This window comes from Leucoraja erinacea, chromosome 33, assembly GCF_028641065.1.
Source record: "Leucoraja erinacea ecotype New England chromosome 33, Leri_hhj_1, whole genome shotgun sequence".
In the NCBI taxonomy this organism is placed as follows: domain Eukaryota; kingdom Metazoa; phylum Chordata; class Chondrichthyes; order Rajiformes; family Rajidae; genus Leucoraja; species Leucoraja erinaceus.
Genome location: NC_073409.1, coordinates 6,859,302 through 6,877,197, shown reverse-complemented (window position 1 = coordinate 6,877,197; position 17,896 = coordinate 6,859,302). Strand labels below are relative to the sequence as shown.

At 45.6% G+C, this 17,896-nt stretch overlaps 1 protein-coding gene across 3 annotated transcripts in view; it reads right to left on the bottom strand.

The window, feature by feature from the left end:
* sema6dl (sema domain, transmembrane domain (TM), and cytoplasmic domain, (semaphorin) 6D, like) overlaps positions 1-17,896 on the bottom strand; it is a 270,119-nt gene that overhangs the window by 178,129 nt on the left and 74,094 nt on the right. For 2 of the 3 annotated variants that reach the window (XM_055661130.1, XM_055661131.1), the window contains one exon: positions 5,463-5,508. The exons of the other annotated variant lie outside the window; for it this stretch is intronic. The gene's annotated coding sequence lies outside the window, so the exon portion shown is untranslated. The remainder of the gene's footprint in view (positions 1-5,462; positions 5,509-17,896) is intronic. 3 annotated transcript variants of the gene reach the window in all.

The following is a 17,896-nucleotide window of genomic DNA, read 5'->3' as shown; positions in this document are numbered from 1 at the left end:
AGATCTCGTACCCACACACTCTGTGAGATTTGTATAAATAGCTAACCAATTCCAGATGGATTAATCGCAAACATATCCTCGAGCAGGCACTTGACAGCAGACAATCATGTAAAAAAAAGCTGCAAATATTTAGAGCTGTTAATTGCCGCTGCTGGCAAGTACACTCATTTCAGGTCAACCGCCATTTTTAATAGAGACAAATTCTGATGATAGTGAGCCAGTATAAAAAATTAAGTAACTGAGGAGTTGATTCTCCTGCAAGAAGCTAGTGATCATATTAGCAGCAATTTTAGATCACATCTATTATGAACCACAACAAAATACTGTATGTGGTATGTACCTTTGTTAGGTTCCTTAAAATGGGTTCAACAAATTGAAATGTTATTTATGAACCCTTCTCCCCCCCCCCCCCACCCCCCCCCAAACCCCGACCCCCCCCCCCCCCAAGGGGGTCCTGACCCCCCCGTTAAGAACCACTGATCTAGTACGAGGGAGGAACTGAATGGAATCCACATTAGTCAGGAAATGGTGTTGGGTAAACTTGGTGTTGGGACTGAAGGCAGATAAATCCCCAGGGCCTGATGGTCTGTAACCAAGGAGGTGTCACTTGAAATCGTGGATGCATTGGTGATCATTTTCCAATGTTCTCTCAACTCTGTATCAGTTCCTGTGGACTGGAGGTTAGACGAGAGGGTAAAGAGGCAATTATAGACTAGTTAGCCATACATCGGTAGTGGGGAAGATGCTTGCGTCGATTATTAAAGATGTTATAGCAGCGCATTTGGAAAGCAGTGGCAGGATCAGTCAAGGTCAGCATGGAAATGTGAAGGGGAAATCATGCTTGACTAATCTTCTGGATTTTTTCGAGGATGTAACACGTAGAATGGATAAGGGAGAGCCAGTGGATGTGGTGTCTCTGGACTTTCAAAAAGCCTTTGACAAGGTCCCACACAAGAGATTAGTGTGCAAAATTAGAGCACAAGGTATTGGGGACAGGGTATTGGCATGGATAAAGAACTGGTTGGCAGACAGGAAGCAAAGAGTAGGAATTAACAGGTCCTTTTCAGAATGGCAGGCAGTGACAAGTGGGGGTGCCACAAGGCTCAGTGCTGGAACCCCAGTTATTTACAATATAGACCAGACTAAGTGGGGCCTGTTGGGTCCCATGTTCACATGGGAGGGCTGATCCCCCAACGCAATATTCCACCTCTCCACCAATTCCAATATTGGTGGTCTGTGAGGGGAAGAGGAGTTTCTGGAGCGCTAGGATGGGTGATGTGGGCCGGGTTTCCAGAGGGCTAGTAGGGACATTGTGGGCCGCATGGATTTGTGGGCTGGCAGCTCAGTCACTCAGGTAAGCAGAGGCTGGCAGTTCACTCTCATAAGCAGAGTGCAGGCCACCAAATCAAATGCATTTCATACCATTTCAAGCAGAGTGCCCCCCCGGAAGGGGCATTACCTTCATCATGGTGATTGACAGGCGAGAGGACCAATCAGCTGATCTCAAGATTTTTTAAACATTCCTAACTTTTTTATTTTTCATCGATCGGAAACATTTTCGGGTTGCCTCAGCGGAGGAGGACTGCGAGTAAGATGGCCAAAAATCATAGTGATATATGATAGCGTTTTTTCTAAAATCAATATACAGCGCAGACAGAAAGTGGTCAAGATGAGACTTTTAGTTATATAGATTAACGATTTAGATGAGGGAATTAAATGTGACACCTCCAAGCTTGCGGATAACACAAAGCTGGGTGGCAGTGTGAGCTGCAATGAGGATGCTATGGGGCTGCAGGGTGACTTGGATAGGTTGGGTGAGTGGGCAGATGCAGTGTAATGTGGATAAATGTGAGATTATCCACTTTGGTGGCAAGAACGGGAAGCAGATGGTGTCAGATTAGGAAAACGGGAGGTGCAATGAGACCTGGGGATGCTTGTACAGCAGTCACGGAAAGTAAGCATGCAGGTACAGTAGGCAGTGAAGAAAGCTAATGGCACGATGGCCTTAAAAGCAGGAACAGGGTACTGATGTGATTATATTGAATGGTGGTGCTGGCTCGAAGGACTGAATGGCCTACTCCTGCACCTATTTTTCGATGTGTCTATGTTGTCTTGTCTACCTTGTTAATATTTTATACAAAGGACCAAGAGACAAAGCTGTGAATTATTGACGCCTTTGTGAACATTACCACAATGTGCCAGCCTGTTATTGCTTGGTATTTTGCATTCCTTACCATCACTCGCAATGCCGCAAAACGATCCTCGTGTTATGCAGCAGCTCTTTATTCACAGAGCTCTTTCCCTTCAGTGGCTCCACGTTTGGAGGAAGTGAAATGCAAGCAATAGGTCTGATTTGCGTCTGTTTACATCAACTCAGGTCTCACGCAAATCATTCTGTGTTGCACGCAACAAAATATAACAAACTTAGGAAGGCAAAGTGCCAGAGTCACAATGTCTCCAGTCTCTTCCCCGACCTCTTTGTGAACTTATCCACCCTTCACAGTGTTTAGATTTGGGAACCTAGTGGAAGAATAATACATTCTGCTTCACATAGTGAATCAGTACACAGTACCAAAGCAGGCCCTTCGGCCCCACTCATCGATGCCGACCTAAATCCCCCATCTAAGCTAGTTCCATTCATCCATCTTGGGATGTCCAGCACATCCTTGACTGTAATATGGACTGTCCCCAAGCCAGCTTCATTAATGCTTCCCAAATCCTCATGTTTAGATTAGTTTAGATATACAGCTCGGAAACAGGCACAAGGTCCATGGGGACCGGCGATCCCCGCACAGTAACACGATTCTACACACACTAGAGACAATATTTTTATATTTGCCAAGCCAATTTACCTATATACCTGTACGACTTTGGCGTATGGTTGTAAACCGAAGATCTCGGGGAAATCCCACATGGTCATGGGGAAAACGTACAAGCTCCGTAGTCAGGATGGAACCCGGGTCTCCAGCGGTGTAAGCGGTGTAAGGCAGCAACTCTACCGCTGCGCCACCGTGCCACAACAGTGTCTTTACCTCGGTAAAAACTAAGGAGGAATATCCATTTTTGTGTACCTTAGAAGATAGATCAGCCTTGATTGAATGGCAGAGTAGACTTGATGGACCGAATGGCCTAATTCCACTCCCATCACTTATGAACTTGCAGCAAGCCCAGTAGGGCAGAAGGCATCTATCCCAAATATATCCCAAGCCACTACAGGTACAAGGGGGGAAATTGTGGAAGGTCAGACCTTTGCATCGCCCTTGCTATGAGAACAGTGCTGGAGAATTAGAGAATTGCTAACCTTGTTCTTTTTGATTGGAAAAGGAGGTAATGATAAACAATGTGATTAAGGGACAGTTAGTTTAAATTTGGTGGTAAGGAAATTAATTCCCAGGCACGACAATATATCTTCATTTAGAAAGGCAACCGATTAATCAAGTTACAGCATTAAGCAGTCACGATTTAGGATCAGGGCTGACTTTGATTGGATTTAATTTGATTTGAGGAGGAGCCAAGGATGCTGGAGGAGGCTGATGTGGTCGACATGGGTTTTTGCGAGGCATCGGTCCTGGTTCCAGAGGTTCAGCAGCTGGAATGAGTGAAGCCCATGAGATCACGGGGAGAGAGGCCAACTGGCTTCACACCTGGCTCAGGGCCCAGGCGCTGAGGGTAGTGACTGACAGATGTTTTTGCAACTGGAAGATTGTTGTCAATGGCGCTCCACAACGTTCAATGCCCAATCTTGTTCCTTTGTTTACGAAAGCCAACTGGGGCGGACCGAGACATTATGGACCGGTGAACCTTATGTTAGTGGTGGGGGAAATTATTGGCTAAGGTTCTCTGGGAGAGATTCACACACATTGGAAAAGCATGGACTTATTCGGAATGTGTAGGAAGGAACTGCAGATGCTGGTTTACACCGAAGATAGACACACTTAAAGCTGGAGTAACTCAGCGGGACAGGCAGCATCTCTGGAGAGAAGGAATGGGTGACGTTTCGGGTCAAGACCCTTCTTCAGACCGAGAGTCAGGGGAGAGGGAGTATAGAGATATAGGAGGGTAAGGTGTAGTCTGTATGGCTTTGTGCAGGGCAGGTCATGTCTTACAAACCCTATTGAGTATTTTTACAAGGCAACAAAGATGATTGATGAGTTTAAGGTGGTGGATTAGTAAAGCATTCACCATAGAAACATAGAAAAATAGGTGCAGGAGTAGGCCAATCGGCCCTTTGAGCCAGCACCACCATTCAATATGATCATGGCTGATCATCTAAAATCAGTACCTCATTTCTGCTTTCTTCCCATATCCCTTGATTCCTTTATCCCTAAGAACTAAATTAATTATCTCATGAAAACATCCAGTGTACTGGCCTCCACTGCCTTCCATGGCAGAAAATTCCACAGCAACTCTCTCTGAGTGAAAACGTTTTTACTCAACATGGTCTCCTGTGGAAGGTGGGTCCAGAAGGATCCATAAGGATCTACAGATCAGCTGGAACTATTGATCAAGAAATGGCAGATTACATTTAAACCTGATGAGTGCGATGTGTTGGAAATCCTAAATGAAAGTATTGAGACATGGCAGGGCTCTAGCAGCTGGTAGAGCTGCTGCCTCACATCGCCAGAGACCCCGTGTTTGTTCCGGACCTCTGCGTTGAGTTTGCACGTCATTCCTATGACAGCACGGGACTCCTCCAAGTGCTCTGATTTCCTCCTACATCCCTAAGAAGTGCGGGTTTGTAGGTTAATTGACCTCTGTAAAAATCGCCCCTAACGTGTAGAGAAGGGTTGGGAAAGTGGGATAACATCGAACCAGCGTGAACGGGTAGTTGATGATCGGTGAATCTCGGTTCAATAGAAATTCATAGTCCACACAAATGGAGGCAACAAGTTCCGTGCAGTATTGCTAATCTAAACTAATTTAGTTTAGTGTAGAGATATAGGGCGTAAACGGGCCCTTCGGCCCATCGAGCTCGCACACACCAGCCATCCCCGCGCAATTACACAAGCCTACACACAATAGGGACAAGTTACAATGATACCAAGCCAATTAAACTCCAAACCTGTACGTCTTTGGAGTGCGGGAGGAAACCGAAGCACCCGGAGAAAACCCACGCAGGTCACAGGGAGACCGTACAAACTCCGTACAGACGGCACCTGTAGTCAGGATCGAACCTGGGTCTCTGGCGCTGTAAGGCAGTAACTCTACCGCTGCATCTTGTTGTGCCTTTCCTTGGTAAAGCAGCATCCACAGTTCCTTGTTTCTACATTCGGTGATAGAGGGATCATGGACCATGGGGGAGGATTAGTTCAAATTGGTGCCATGGCTGTCACAGACCACGTGGGCTGAAGGGCCTGTTCCTCTACTGCACTGTTCTCTGCACGTGTGTGCACTGTTGCAGCTTCTACCACCTGTCTCAATGTAATCTCCTTTGCCCCAGATCCAAGTGCACAGTGTCTTACCTGGATGTTCACCTCCTGGCAAAAAATACTCCTGGCACCACCTCGTCTGCAAATGAAAAGAAGAAGCAATGATAAATCAGGTGAAGTAATCCCCACCCGAGAGCAGAACCATCTTGCTGTTCAGGAAGTCAGCAAAACAGTAATGTTGTAACAAACAAGTTATCGATGTCCATGACATCTTATGGATCATTGGTAGCCGTTGGGAGCATTCTGTGCACAAAACAACTGTTGTAAACCTTCGCAACGTTTCTGAACCATTTGGACAGGTACATGGATAGGACGGGTTCAGAGGGATATGGGCCAAACGCAGGCAGGTGGGACCAGTGTAGATGGGTCATGTTGGCCAGTGTGGGCAAGTTGGGCCGAATGGCCTGTTTCCACGGCTCTATCAGGAGGGGGAGAGATGGTGCTGACGGGATGTAAATGCTTTACCGCCTCTAGGAACCAAATGCGAGTGAGGCACAGACAGAAAGCTGCTCAAGAGCGAGAATCCTTACGCAAGGCAATCCAGGAATGTTCATTATTTGCACTTTAAAAGGCAATTTTCATAGAGAATACAGGGGCAGATATGACACAGATCTGGAGGATTGTGCCCAGCAGATTATTAAAGAAGGGGCAAAAGCAAAGTGCTGGTGGAAATCATTGGGTCAGGCAACATCCGGACTGATGATATTTTGGGCCGATTCCCTTCTTCAGATTGAATGCCCATCAGTCTCTGCAGATTTGGTTTGAAGAAGGGTCTTGAACCAAGACGTCTGTCCATTCACTCCACAGACGCTGACTGACCCATTTTCTTCCAGTACTTTGCGTTTTGCTTTGGATTCCAGCATCTGCACATTCTTGTGCTTTCAACAAAGTAGAGCTACTCACTGATATTCAGTTGGACCGATTTCCCAGAGTTGGTCAGTTGGGAGAGATAGGCAAACTGAGACTTTTTCCTTGGAGCGCAGGGGGAGGCTGAGGATGTGTGATCCTATAGAGGTGTATACAATGAGGAGGGATATTGATAGGGTGAACACACAGTCTTTTACCCAGGGTAGGGGACATTCAGAACCAGTGGTCATAGGTTTAAGGTGAGAGGGAAAAGATTTAATAGGAACCTGAGGGGCAACTTTTTCACTCAGAGGGTGGAACGAGCTGCCTGGCGAGATGGTTGAAGCAGGTACTTAAACATAACAGCATTTAAAAGACAATTGAACAGGTACATGGACGGGAAAGGTTTAGAGGGAAATGGACCAAATGCAGCCAGACCTTTGACCTGAGATTCATAATTTTTGTAATGCAAAGATACCTTTTTATTCTTTATTTTACTGTTGAATTGTGTAACGAAAGAACTGTAATTCTTTACAGAGAATAAGAAGCTTGTTCTTAAGAGCTAAGATGGGGGCAACTAGCTTGGCATGGGTGAGTTGGGCTGAAGGGCCTGTTTCCGAGCCGTATGATTCTATATTTTCCTCAATCAATTCAGGCCAAAGTTTGCTTCTTAATATTTCAGGATATGAAACAGAAACCGAGAGAGAGCAGCAGCAGCAGCAGATTTTGCTGGTACCTACCTCCCTGTTACTTTTTCCAGCGAAGACTGAAGTGACCTCATTTCCCACCCTGGCCGCTCTCCAATTGCCTTTCCACATAAATCACTGCTTCAGCTACAACACATTTTCCGAAGCCAGGCAACTCTATCTTTTTCTCTTCATTCTTTATAATGTCTTGCTTCAGAATTTGATTTCCATTTTTTCTTTCCATTTGTTTTCCATTATTGCGAAGAGTTTTTATCGTTACATAATTCACTGGGATTTTTACAGTAAAATAAAGAATAAAAGGATATCTTTGCAATTCCAAATCATGAACCTCGGGTTAATAGAAATTCATAGCTCGGTGCAAGTGGCTACATGATAGAATAGGGTGGTAAAGGGGGCAAACAGCTTGCTTGCCTTCATCAGTCACAGCACTGAGTGTAAAAGTTGGCAAGAATTTCACTTTAGTTTAGTTTATAGATACCGCTCGGAAACAGGCCCTTCGGCCCACCGAGTCTACGTCGACCAGCGATCCCCATTTATATAACCACACACTACACACTGGGGATAATTTACAATTTTTATCAAAGTCAATTAACCTGCAAACCTGCATGTCTTTGGAGTGTGGAGGAAACTGGAGCATCCGGAGAAAACCCACGCAGGTCACGGGGAGAACGTAATAACTCTGTACAGACAACAACCGTAGTCAGGATCGAACCCAGGTCGCTGGCGATGCAAGGCAGCAACTCTACCACTGCGCCTTTTATACAGCAGTCTCTTTGCAGCTGGATAAAACTTTGGTTAACCACATTTGGAGTCTTGTCAGCTGTTCTGGCTGCCACACTATAGGAATGATGTGGAGGCTTTGGAGAGGGTACAGAAGAGGTTCACCTGGATTTTGCTTGCAATGGATTGTATTAGCTATGAGGGGAGATTGGACAAATTTGATCCATTTTATTGGAAAATGGACCACCGACTATTAAAAGCATTACTGCAAAAAGGCAGCAAGTCCACATACAGTGGCTTATGTGTCTGAAGTCACAATGCAGTTGGAAGAGCCTGCTGACTCTCTCTTCCCCTCTCCCTCTCTTTCTCTTTCTCTCTCCCTCTCTCTCTCTGTCTGAATACTGGGAAATGAACAGCAGTTTAGTCATTTCTTAGTATAATGCTTTCAACAAACAATAAATGACTCCAGTTAAAGGACTGCACTACACTGACTGCAAGTGTCTCGTTATTGAGATGTAAGGGCCAGTGTGCAGTGTTACCGTAATCTTTGCTGTCAACAGTGCAGAGGTGTTGCGGTTACTTTAGAGATACAGCGCGGAAACAAGCTCTACGGCTCACTGAGTCTGCGCCGACCAGTGATCACCTCGTACGCAAGCACTATCCTGCACAGTAGGGACAATTTACAGAAGCCAATTAACCTACAATCCTGTACGTCCTTGGAGTGTGGGCAGTGGCAGACTGGGTCTAAAAATATTGGTTGCCAGGAGACAAAGGGGGCCCACTTCATCAGAGGCCCACTTGATATAGGGGGCCCACTTGATCAGGGGCCCACTTGATATAGGGGGCCCACTTCATCAGGGGCCCACTTGATATAGGGGGCCCATCAGGGGCCCACTTCATCAGGGGCCCACTTGATATAGGGGGCCCACTTCATCAGGGGCCCACTTGATATAGGGGGCCCACTTCATCAGGGGCCCACTTGATATAGGGGGCCCACTTCATCAGGGGCCCACTTGATATAGGGGGCCCACTTGATCAGGGGCCCACTTGATATAGGGGGCCCACTTCATCAGGGGCCCACTTGATATAGGGGGCCCACTTCATCAGGGGCCCACTTGATATAGGGGGCCCCACTTCATCAGGGGCCCACTTGATATAGGGGCCCCACTTCATCAGGGGCCCACTTGATATAGGGGCCCCACTTCATCAGGGGCCCACTTGCCACCGGGCAAGTTGACACCCTGGCCAGTCCGCCACTGAGTGTTGGAGGAAACCGGAGCAAACATGCGGTCACATGGAAAACGTACAAACTCCATACAGACAGCACCCGTGATCAGGATCGAACCTGGGTCTCTGGCGCTGTACCTCTACCGCTGCCCTTTTACTATTCAAATTAATCTCTGGGAATAAATCTGAAGGTGAATCACAATTTAGATTCATATTTCATTTGGAAGCAAAGGCAACTTGAACCTTGACCTACTTTATTTCCCTGCCATATTCTTGTGAAACCTGTTGGGAAATGATGACAACACCTCGAGTGCTGGAGGAACTCTGCGGGTCAGGCAGCATCTGCGGAGGGAATCGATTACAAACAGGCATCGAAGGGGCAGTGTCGAGTACAGATGTGAATGCCAGCAACATGATGCCAATCTCTTGCTAAAAGTGGCCACACACGGCTATTGTATTTATGATTGTGTCCCAAAATCCAATGGTGCCTTTAGGGCCAGGAGACCGTGAACCAAGGCCAACAGGCGGCATGAGAAAGTGGATAGACTCGGCGTACTCGCTAGAATTTAGAAGATTGAGGGGGGATCTCATAGAAACTTACAAAATTCTTAAGGGGTTGGACGGGCTAGATGCAGGAAGATTGTTCCCGATGTTGGGGAAGTCCAGAACAAGGGGTCACAGTTTAAGGATAAAGGGGGAAATCTTTTAGGACCGAGATGAGGAAAACATCTGGAATTCTCTGCCACAGAAGGTAGTTGAGGTCAGTTCATTGGCTATACTTAAGAGGGAGTTAGATGTGGCCCTTGTGGCTAAAGGGATCAGGGGGTATGGAGAGAAGGCAGGTACAGGATACTGAGTTGGATGATCAGCCATAATCATATTGAATGGCGGTGCAGGCTCGAAGGGCCGAATGGCCTACTCCTGCACCTATTTTCTATGTTTCTATAGCGCCTCTCATCTACAGACCATTTTGCAGGAGCTTCACCTGCACGTCGAACGACAGAATATAAACCGGCCAGTCTAACTGAGTCGAGGTTTACTGTTCAAGCAGCAACAAGTTCTGAAATGCCCAAAAAGGTTGCATTGAAAAGTCTTGTAATCCGATTCCTCCACCCCCTTATATTAATCATGATTTTGAGGCTACAAGGTCATAAATCTGGCGCAGAGAGCAAAACTCGCAGAGCTCCATTTCCCGTTCATTTCAATGGTAAACAGAGCACTTTGATTTTAAATGCAGCCATTGGAAACTGTCCAGAACATTTTTTTTTTTTCCCCTTGGCCACATCTACTTTCTGGCCATGGTATCAATCTTGTCAAGCTTCCTTTACTAGCTTTGCATTCTCTACTGCACATAAGCTGACGGTATTATTGAAATAACAGAATCGGCTTGCTGGCAACAAGCATTTAGGGAATAGTCTGCATCGCGGTTTTAAGTTTCAGCGATTCTTGCAGCATCTTTGATGCACACGGCCATTTCCGTGGCCTGTGAATCTGTGGAACTCATTGCTCCAGACTGCTGTGGAGGCCATCAATAGATATTTTTAAGGTGGAGATTGACCGATTCTTGATTAGTACGGGTGTCGGGGGTTATGGGGAGAAGGCATTGAGGGGGAAAGATACATCAGCCATGATTGAATGGCGGAGTAGACTTGATGGGCCGAATGGCCACATTAGAGAAACTGTTGCTATTACTGACTGGTTGCAAGCCAACAAACTCGTTAACAAATCTGAATGGAATCTGAATCTGAAGTGTGAAGAAAGGTCTCGACCTGAAACGTCACCCATTCCTTCTCTGCCCTATGAGTTATTCCAGCATTTTGTGTTTACCTTCCATTTAAACCAGCATCTGCAGTTCTTTCCTACACAAACTCTTTAACAAACCAAACTAGCACTAAAGCTCAGAGATTTGTGCGATTACCTCCACTGACTGAATTAGCACGCAACAAAAAAAGCTTTTCACTGGACCTCGGTGCAATTAACTAATCTACCAACATGCAGTGATTCATGCTATACTGCAGCTTGCAAAATACCTCAATCTACTTGGTCTTTGATGAGACTGGTGGGTTCCATCTGCTGTTCCATCCAGTCTTTGAGATATAATTTCTTTATAGGCCCGAAACGTTGCCTATTTCCTTCGCTCCATAGATGCTGCTGCACCCGCTGAGATTCTCCAGCACTTTTGTCTACCTTCGATTTTCCAGCATCTGCACAGTTCCTTCTTAAACACGAGATATAATTTCTTCCTGGGGAAGGTTCTTCCCAGCTGTTATCAGGCAACTGAACCATCCTAACACCAACTAGAAAGCTACTATCCTCGAACCATCCTTCATCGGATTTTATTGGGCTTTGTCTTGCACTGAACATTATATCCTTCATCCTGTATCTGTACATGGAACAGCTCGATTGTAATCATATATAGTCTCTTCGCCGACTAAAGAGCAGGCAACAAAAAGCTTTTCATTGTACCTGAGTACACCCGACGATGAACAAACGACCTCTGGTTCATTGCTTGCCAGGTGCATTGACGCACCGAGGATGTGCAAAGCCGATATACAAACGCAAATACTACTTTGGTTTGTAGCACAAAACCAACTTCCAGCCTCAGATTCTTGCTGTGGGGCATTTGGTGCTTTCCTCGCACAGAAGCAGGAAACCGATGCAAATTGGATGTGATTACCAAGCTCCGTGCAGAAATACCACCAGCGGTAAACATAAACACAAACAAAAACCACCAGTGATCCCAGCTCACTGAGTAGCACAGAACATGTTTGTAGGCTACAGTGAAATGCTTCACGCCTTCTAGCTGATACTTCTTCCTTTAGTAATGATGATTCTAGCAGTACACTCTCCAGTTGAGTGTTTATTGAAATGACAGAATCTAATGTTACTTCAGTTATCGCCTCCAACAATAGACGCTAACATTATTTGAGTAGAGCACTGATATTGTTTTCCCCAGCAGGTCTCTTGAAAATCCAGGGTTTATCATCAAATTAAATCGAATATTACAATTAATTCTAAACTAGCAATCTAACCAGAAAATATATCACAAGTATTATATCGAGTTAAAACCCCAGACCCACAGTATATACTTTATAAACATTTTGATTCAGTCTCAAATGCCAAGCAACAGTTATTAGAAAAGTAAGCTTCCGGCAATATATATTTTTCCTTAATTTATTAAGGATCGATAATCTCAAAGCGACTGCTCTGGAGAAGAACGATCAAAAGCAACATGTTTTACGCTCTGCGTGTCGATTCAACCTCGCGGCCTTTATGTTTGAGGAATTATCCTCCTCCTTCACTTCGCTGCTCCGAAGCACCCTGAGAGTTGTGGATCTGTGGAATTCTCTGCCGCAGAAGGCAGTGGAGGTCAATTCACTGGATGTATTCAAGAAAGAGTTAGATTTAGCGATACAGATTTAGGGCTCACAGAATCAAGGGATATGGGGAGAAAGCAGGAACGGGGTACTGATTTCGGATGATCAGCCATGATCACATTGAATGGCGTTGCTCGCTCGAAGGGCCGAATGGCCTGCACATGCACCTATTTTCTATCTTTCTGTTTCCATAAAAGCTGCTCCTGCAGATGGCTGCAGCCAATCTGTTCTCCTGCTGCCGTTACTGAAACCCACTTGGAACAGATGCAGGCCAGTTAACTTTCTGTTATTATTGCCGCAGAAAGTAAAATGAAAGGTCAGGAGCTGTGGCTACGTCTCTCTGTTCTAAATTTACACCCCTAAGGCACCCCACATATATAATCATAATCAATGGAGGGCCCAGGTCTATTATTACAAATGAAAGCAGACACCTCAAATGGATTAAGCATCAGGTATCTTGTGTTCTTTACACAAAGGTAGCTTTTTTAAGCTTCATTATATACTCTTGTAGCAAGAAACTTTATTTACCATCTGTCTCATCTTTCTCTTTTTTAAGGTGGGTTCAAAGTAACCAAATTTATCTGGAGAGGTGCTGAACCCAGCACACCTCATTACATCAGAGCTATTCCCTCTTGTTTAGACCAACACAAGGTGCAGAGGAAATTTCTTGCACAAAGGAAGAAGCCAAGTTTCGACAGACCCTTCCATGCTATCAGGGTGTTCCAAAGTGGCAACAGCTTTATGCCCCTGTCCCACTTAGGAAACCTGATTGGAAACCTCTGGAGACTTTGCGCCTCAGCGAAGGTTTCCGTGAGGTTGCAGGTGGTTGCCGGAGGTTACAGGTAGTGGAAGCAGGTAGGGAGACTGACAAAAAACCTCCGGGAACCGCACGGAAACCTTGGGCGGGGCGCAAAGTCTCCAAAGGTTTCCGTTCAGGTTTCCTAAGTGGGACAGGGGCATTAGGCTTTAGACTTGAGAGAAACAGCGCAGAAGCAGGCCCAATTCCGCACCGACCAGCAATCACCCTGTACACTAGCACTATCTTACACACTAGGGACAATTTACAATTTTACCAAAGCCCAATTAACCTACAAACCTGCACCTCTTCGGAGTGTTGGAGGAAACCGGAGCACCCGGAGAAAACCCACGTGGTCACAAGGAGAACGTGAAAACTCCGTAGTCAGGATCGAACCAGGGTCTCTGGTGCTGTAAGGCAGCAACTCTACCACTGAGCCACCGTGTTGCCCCAAATGTAGCTGTTTAGCCACATTTCAACATCATCGCCATTGGAACCAACTTACACAAAGCAATGGAATTAATTGCAATTTTGCTTGTTGTTTCATGGACAGCACTTTAGTTGTCAACGCAAATTGTCCCTGGTGTACAGGGTAGTGTTTGTTAGCGTGCGGGGATCGCTGGTCGGCGCGGACTTGTTGGGCCGAAGGGTCTGCTTCCATACTGTATCTCTAAACTAAACTAAAGTGTGTATATCATTCCCTGCTATTGTTGTCTATGGCGACTCATTATCCTAGGAGCCTCTTAAGATTCTTTTTAAGGGCTTGATCACCTAATTTAATAATAAACTGCATTCCATCTATTTATTTATTTATTGTAATTATGAAAGTCACATTGTTCTCCCAACATCCCTCTGCTTGTTGGCCTCTGTCGGTTCCCAGTTAAGAACGTCACAATTTAAAAGTGTTACTCTTGTTTCCCGCCCCAATGACTTTGCTGCTCTTTTCTCCGTAATTTTTCCAAGCTCATTGATATCTGGGCTGCCTGATTCTGGTACCTTGATCACCTTCAAGTTTACTTTGCTCCCAAGGCCACGAGATCTTGCATTCTCTCCCCAAATTATTATTTCCTCAAAGTCGTTCCTCAAACCCGTCTCGTTGACTAAACTTCAGGTCGTAGAGTCAAAGAGCATGAAACAGGCCCTTCGGCCCGTCCCGTCCATGCCAACCTAGGCGCCCCATCTAAATTAGCCTAATTTGCCGGCATTTGACCCATATCCCCATGAACCCTTCCTAACCATGTACCTGTCCAATACCTTCTGTTAAATGCTGCAATTGTCACTGCCTCAAATACTTCTTATGGCAAGGGTTTCCAACCTGGGGTACATTTCGCCCAAGGAGGTAAATGTCGCCTACCCAGGGGGTAAATGTGTTGATTCTGGATTTGAAAATATTTTTTCCCATTGACTGATTATGTTTGGTTCTGGTTTGGTTCAGAAATAAGTGAAATAACATTGTTACACACTATTAAACGGAACAAAAAGGTTTGGAACCCTCCCCTATGGCCTTATACCCACCACCCTGCGTGAAAAATATAGATTTCTATTAAATCTTTCCCTTCTCATCTAAAACCCATGCCCCCTAATTCTTGATTCCACAACCCTGGGAAAAAGACTGTGCTTCCACCTGCTCTATTCTCTTCATGATTATATACTCCGTTATAAGATCACCCCTGCGCTCCAAGGAATAAAGTCCTAGTCTGATCAACCTGTCCCTCTGGTTCAAGCTCTCAAGTTTTGCGTTATTGCAAGTGTGACTTATTCGGACTGTTTGGGGAAGAGGCAGGTGGTGATAAGGTGCTGAGTTGGCAGAAAAAGATTTCAGATTTTCGTATGAATAATAATACATTTTCTAATGCTGAACAGGAAGTTGAAGCAAATCTCAGAAGGAGCTCGTGCAGAATAGCAATTAGCTTTCATGTGGGACATGAGTAATAGGTGTGAACATCTTGCCAATTTGCTTACTACTGTTCCGATTGGTTTCATAACATGAGCACGAGAAAAAGAGTCTCATTTAGCTTTTTTTTACTACTTTTATTTCACGGTTCTGCTTTATTTTCCCACCTTTACTTCACCTATGTAAATTATTATTCCTCATTACCATTCTTAGGCACTCCCGCGCTTCTTGTTACTATTCTGTATCATTCTCCAAACACATGACCAAGCTGCCCAAATTCCCATGTGAAGGAAGGAACTGCAGATGCTGCTTTAAACCGAAGATAGCCACAAAACGCTGGAGTAACTCAGCAGGTCAGGCAACATCCTTGGAGAACATGGATCCCAACCCGAAACATCATCTATCCACGTTCTCCAGAGATGCTGCCAGCCCCGTTGAGTTACTCCAGCATTTTGTGTCTTTCCTTGGTAAACCAGCATCTGCAGGATTTCGCTAAACAGACTTCCTCGAAGCAAAGGTTTAGTTTTTAGTTTGGTTGAGCATAGCCCACCGAGTCTGCTCTCACCCATAGCCCACTGAGTCTGCACTCACCTCATGCACTAGTTGTATCCTAAACATTAGGGACAATTTACAGAAGCCAAATAATCTACAAACCTGCACGTATTTGGAGCTGTAAATTGTGAACATCTAAATGCACGAAGGTCTCTCTTGTTGTTTCCTTCTGTCTTTCTCTGAGGAAGTCTATACTTACTTAACCATTGTCACCCACAGATGTGATTTTATGGAGCAACTTTAATCACCTTGAGCGGTGGTCCCATTGATCAACGACGGGGACGTGAGTGAGTAGGGAAGCAGCATCTGGCTCTGGGAATAGGATTGGGAAACGTGCACTGCCACTCCGGCTTTTCCAGATCAGGATGCAGGAATAGAACAGGTGTAATTCCAAAAGAAAGACACAAATTGCTGGAGTTACTTAGCGAGTGGGCGGCATGGTGGCGCAGCGGTAGAGTTGCTGCCCTACAGCACCAGAGACCCAGGTTTGATCCCAATTACGTGTGCTGTCTGTACGGAGTTAGTACGCTTTCCCATTGACCGCGTGGGTTTGCCCCGGGAGCTCCGGTTTCCCCCACATTATAAAGACGTACAGGTTTGTACGTTAATTGGCTTTGGAACAAATTGTAAATTGTCCCTCGTGTGTAGGATAGTGCTCGTGTCGCTGGTCGGTGCGGACTCGGTGGGCCGAAGGGCCTGTTTCCACGCTGTATCTCTAAAGTCCAAAGAGTAAGGCAGCATCTATGGAGAACATGCATAGGTGACGTTTCAGGTCGGGACCCTTCTTCAGACTGATTGCCGGGGGGGAGAGAGATGAAAAGACAGATGTGGGCCTGAAAGGATAAAGAATTGCAAATTGTGAAGCTCGAGGATAGGAAGGTGGTGGATTATGTGTGGGGGGGAGGGGGGTGGATGGAAGGAGGGGGAGTGGGGTAAGAAAATGTGAGGGGGAGGGTGGTCTTGTGGGAGAAAGAGGAGGGTGAAGGGGGCTGTTTGCAGGTTAGTTACATAAGAATTTATAAACTTCAGAATGGTATAATTCCCCCTTCACCTCAAACCTGCAAACCCAAATACATTGTGTGGAGGAAGGAGCTACAGATGCTGCTTTAAACCGTAGACACAAAAGGCTGGAGTAACTCAGTGGGTCAGGCAGCATCTCCAGAGAAAAGGAATGGGAGAGGTTTCGGGTCAAGACCCTGCCTCGGACATTTACATTCATATACATTCACATTTACATTTATATACATTTCTAAATACATTTATATTTACGCCAAATGGATAGCTATATTCGTAAGAAAAAACAATTCCATCTGTTAATAAAAATAATGTGTTCTTCAAATATGAGTCAACTGTATTATATCTTGGTTCCCTAATAAATAGTGTAATAATCTAGTCTTCCCTCATGTGCTCAACCTGAAATACATGATGGCCTGTGGGATGTGTATTCAAGGGGCACTGTCACATCAGTTTGCTTTTAAACAGGCAGCCCGCTGAGCAGACAGGAGTTGCAGATATTGTTGCAACAACTCAGGAAAGGTTCGGCCAAATGTAGATAAGAAAAATACATTCTTAAACAGATGTTCGTGACAGGGAGTATTAGTATCACCAGCTCATCAGGCAAGGAGGTGGAGAGATCAGTCTTCAGAGCTGTGCGGATTTGGTTTAGTTTTGTTTAGAGATGCCACGCGTACCGTAACACCATCCTACACACACTCGGGACAATTTACTTTTTTTTAACCAAGCCAACTGACCTTCAAACACGTGCATCTCTAGAGTGTTGGAGGAAACTGAAGATCTCGGAGAAAACCCACGCGGTCACGGGGAGAACGTACAAACAGGACCCGTAGTCAGGATCGAACCAGGGTCCCTGGCACTGTTAGGCAGCAACTCTACCGCTGCACCACCGTGCCGCAGATTTAGGTGCGACTGGTGTTGGGACAGTGGACTTCAACCTCCAGTGCACCCTATCCCTTCTGCTGAAAGGCCACCAAATGGAAACATGAACGTTTGTTTTCCTCTCCACGTATGCTGCTGAACCTGCTGAAAATCCCCAGCACTTTCTGCTGATGCTCCAGACACCCAGCAGTTGTGGTATTTTGTCAGATGCCTTCAGGCTGATGGAGAGCATCTGTTTCCGCAGGGTTATTTGCTCTACAGTCTGCGCGGATATTTCTGAAGCAGTCTGGTGAGAAGCCAAGAAGAGTATGGTGCTGAAGCAACTCCACAACTGTTTGGCTTGACTCCACTTAATTGATAGACCAGGGTTCAAACCCCAGGTTACTCAAAATCCAGCAGGCCAATGCATATCGGAAACAAATACAGGTTTTTCACAGCACATTTCAATTTAG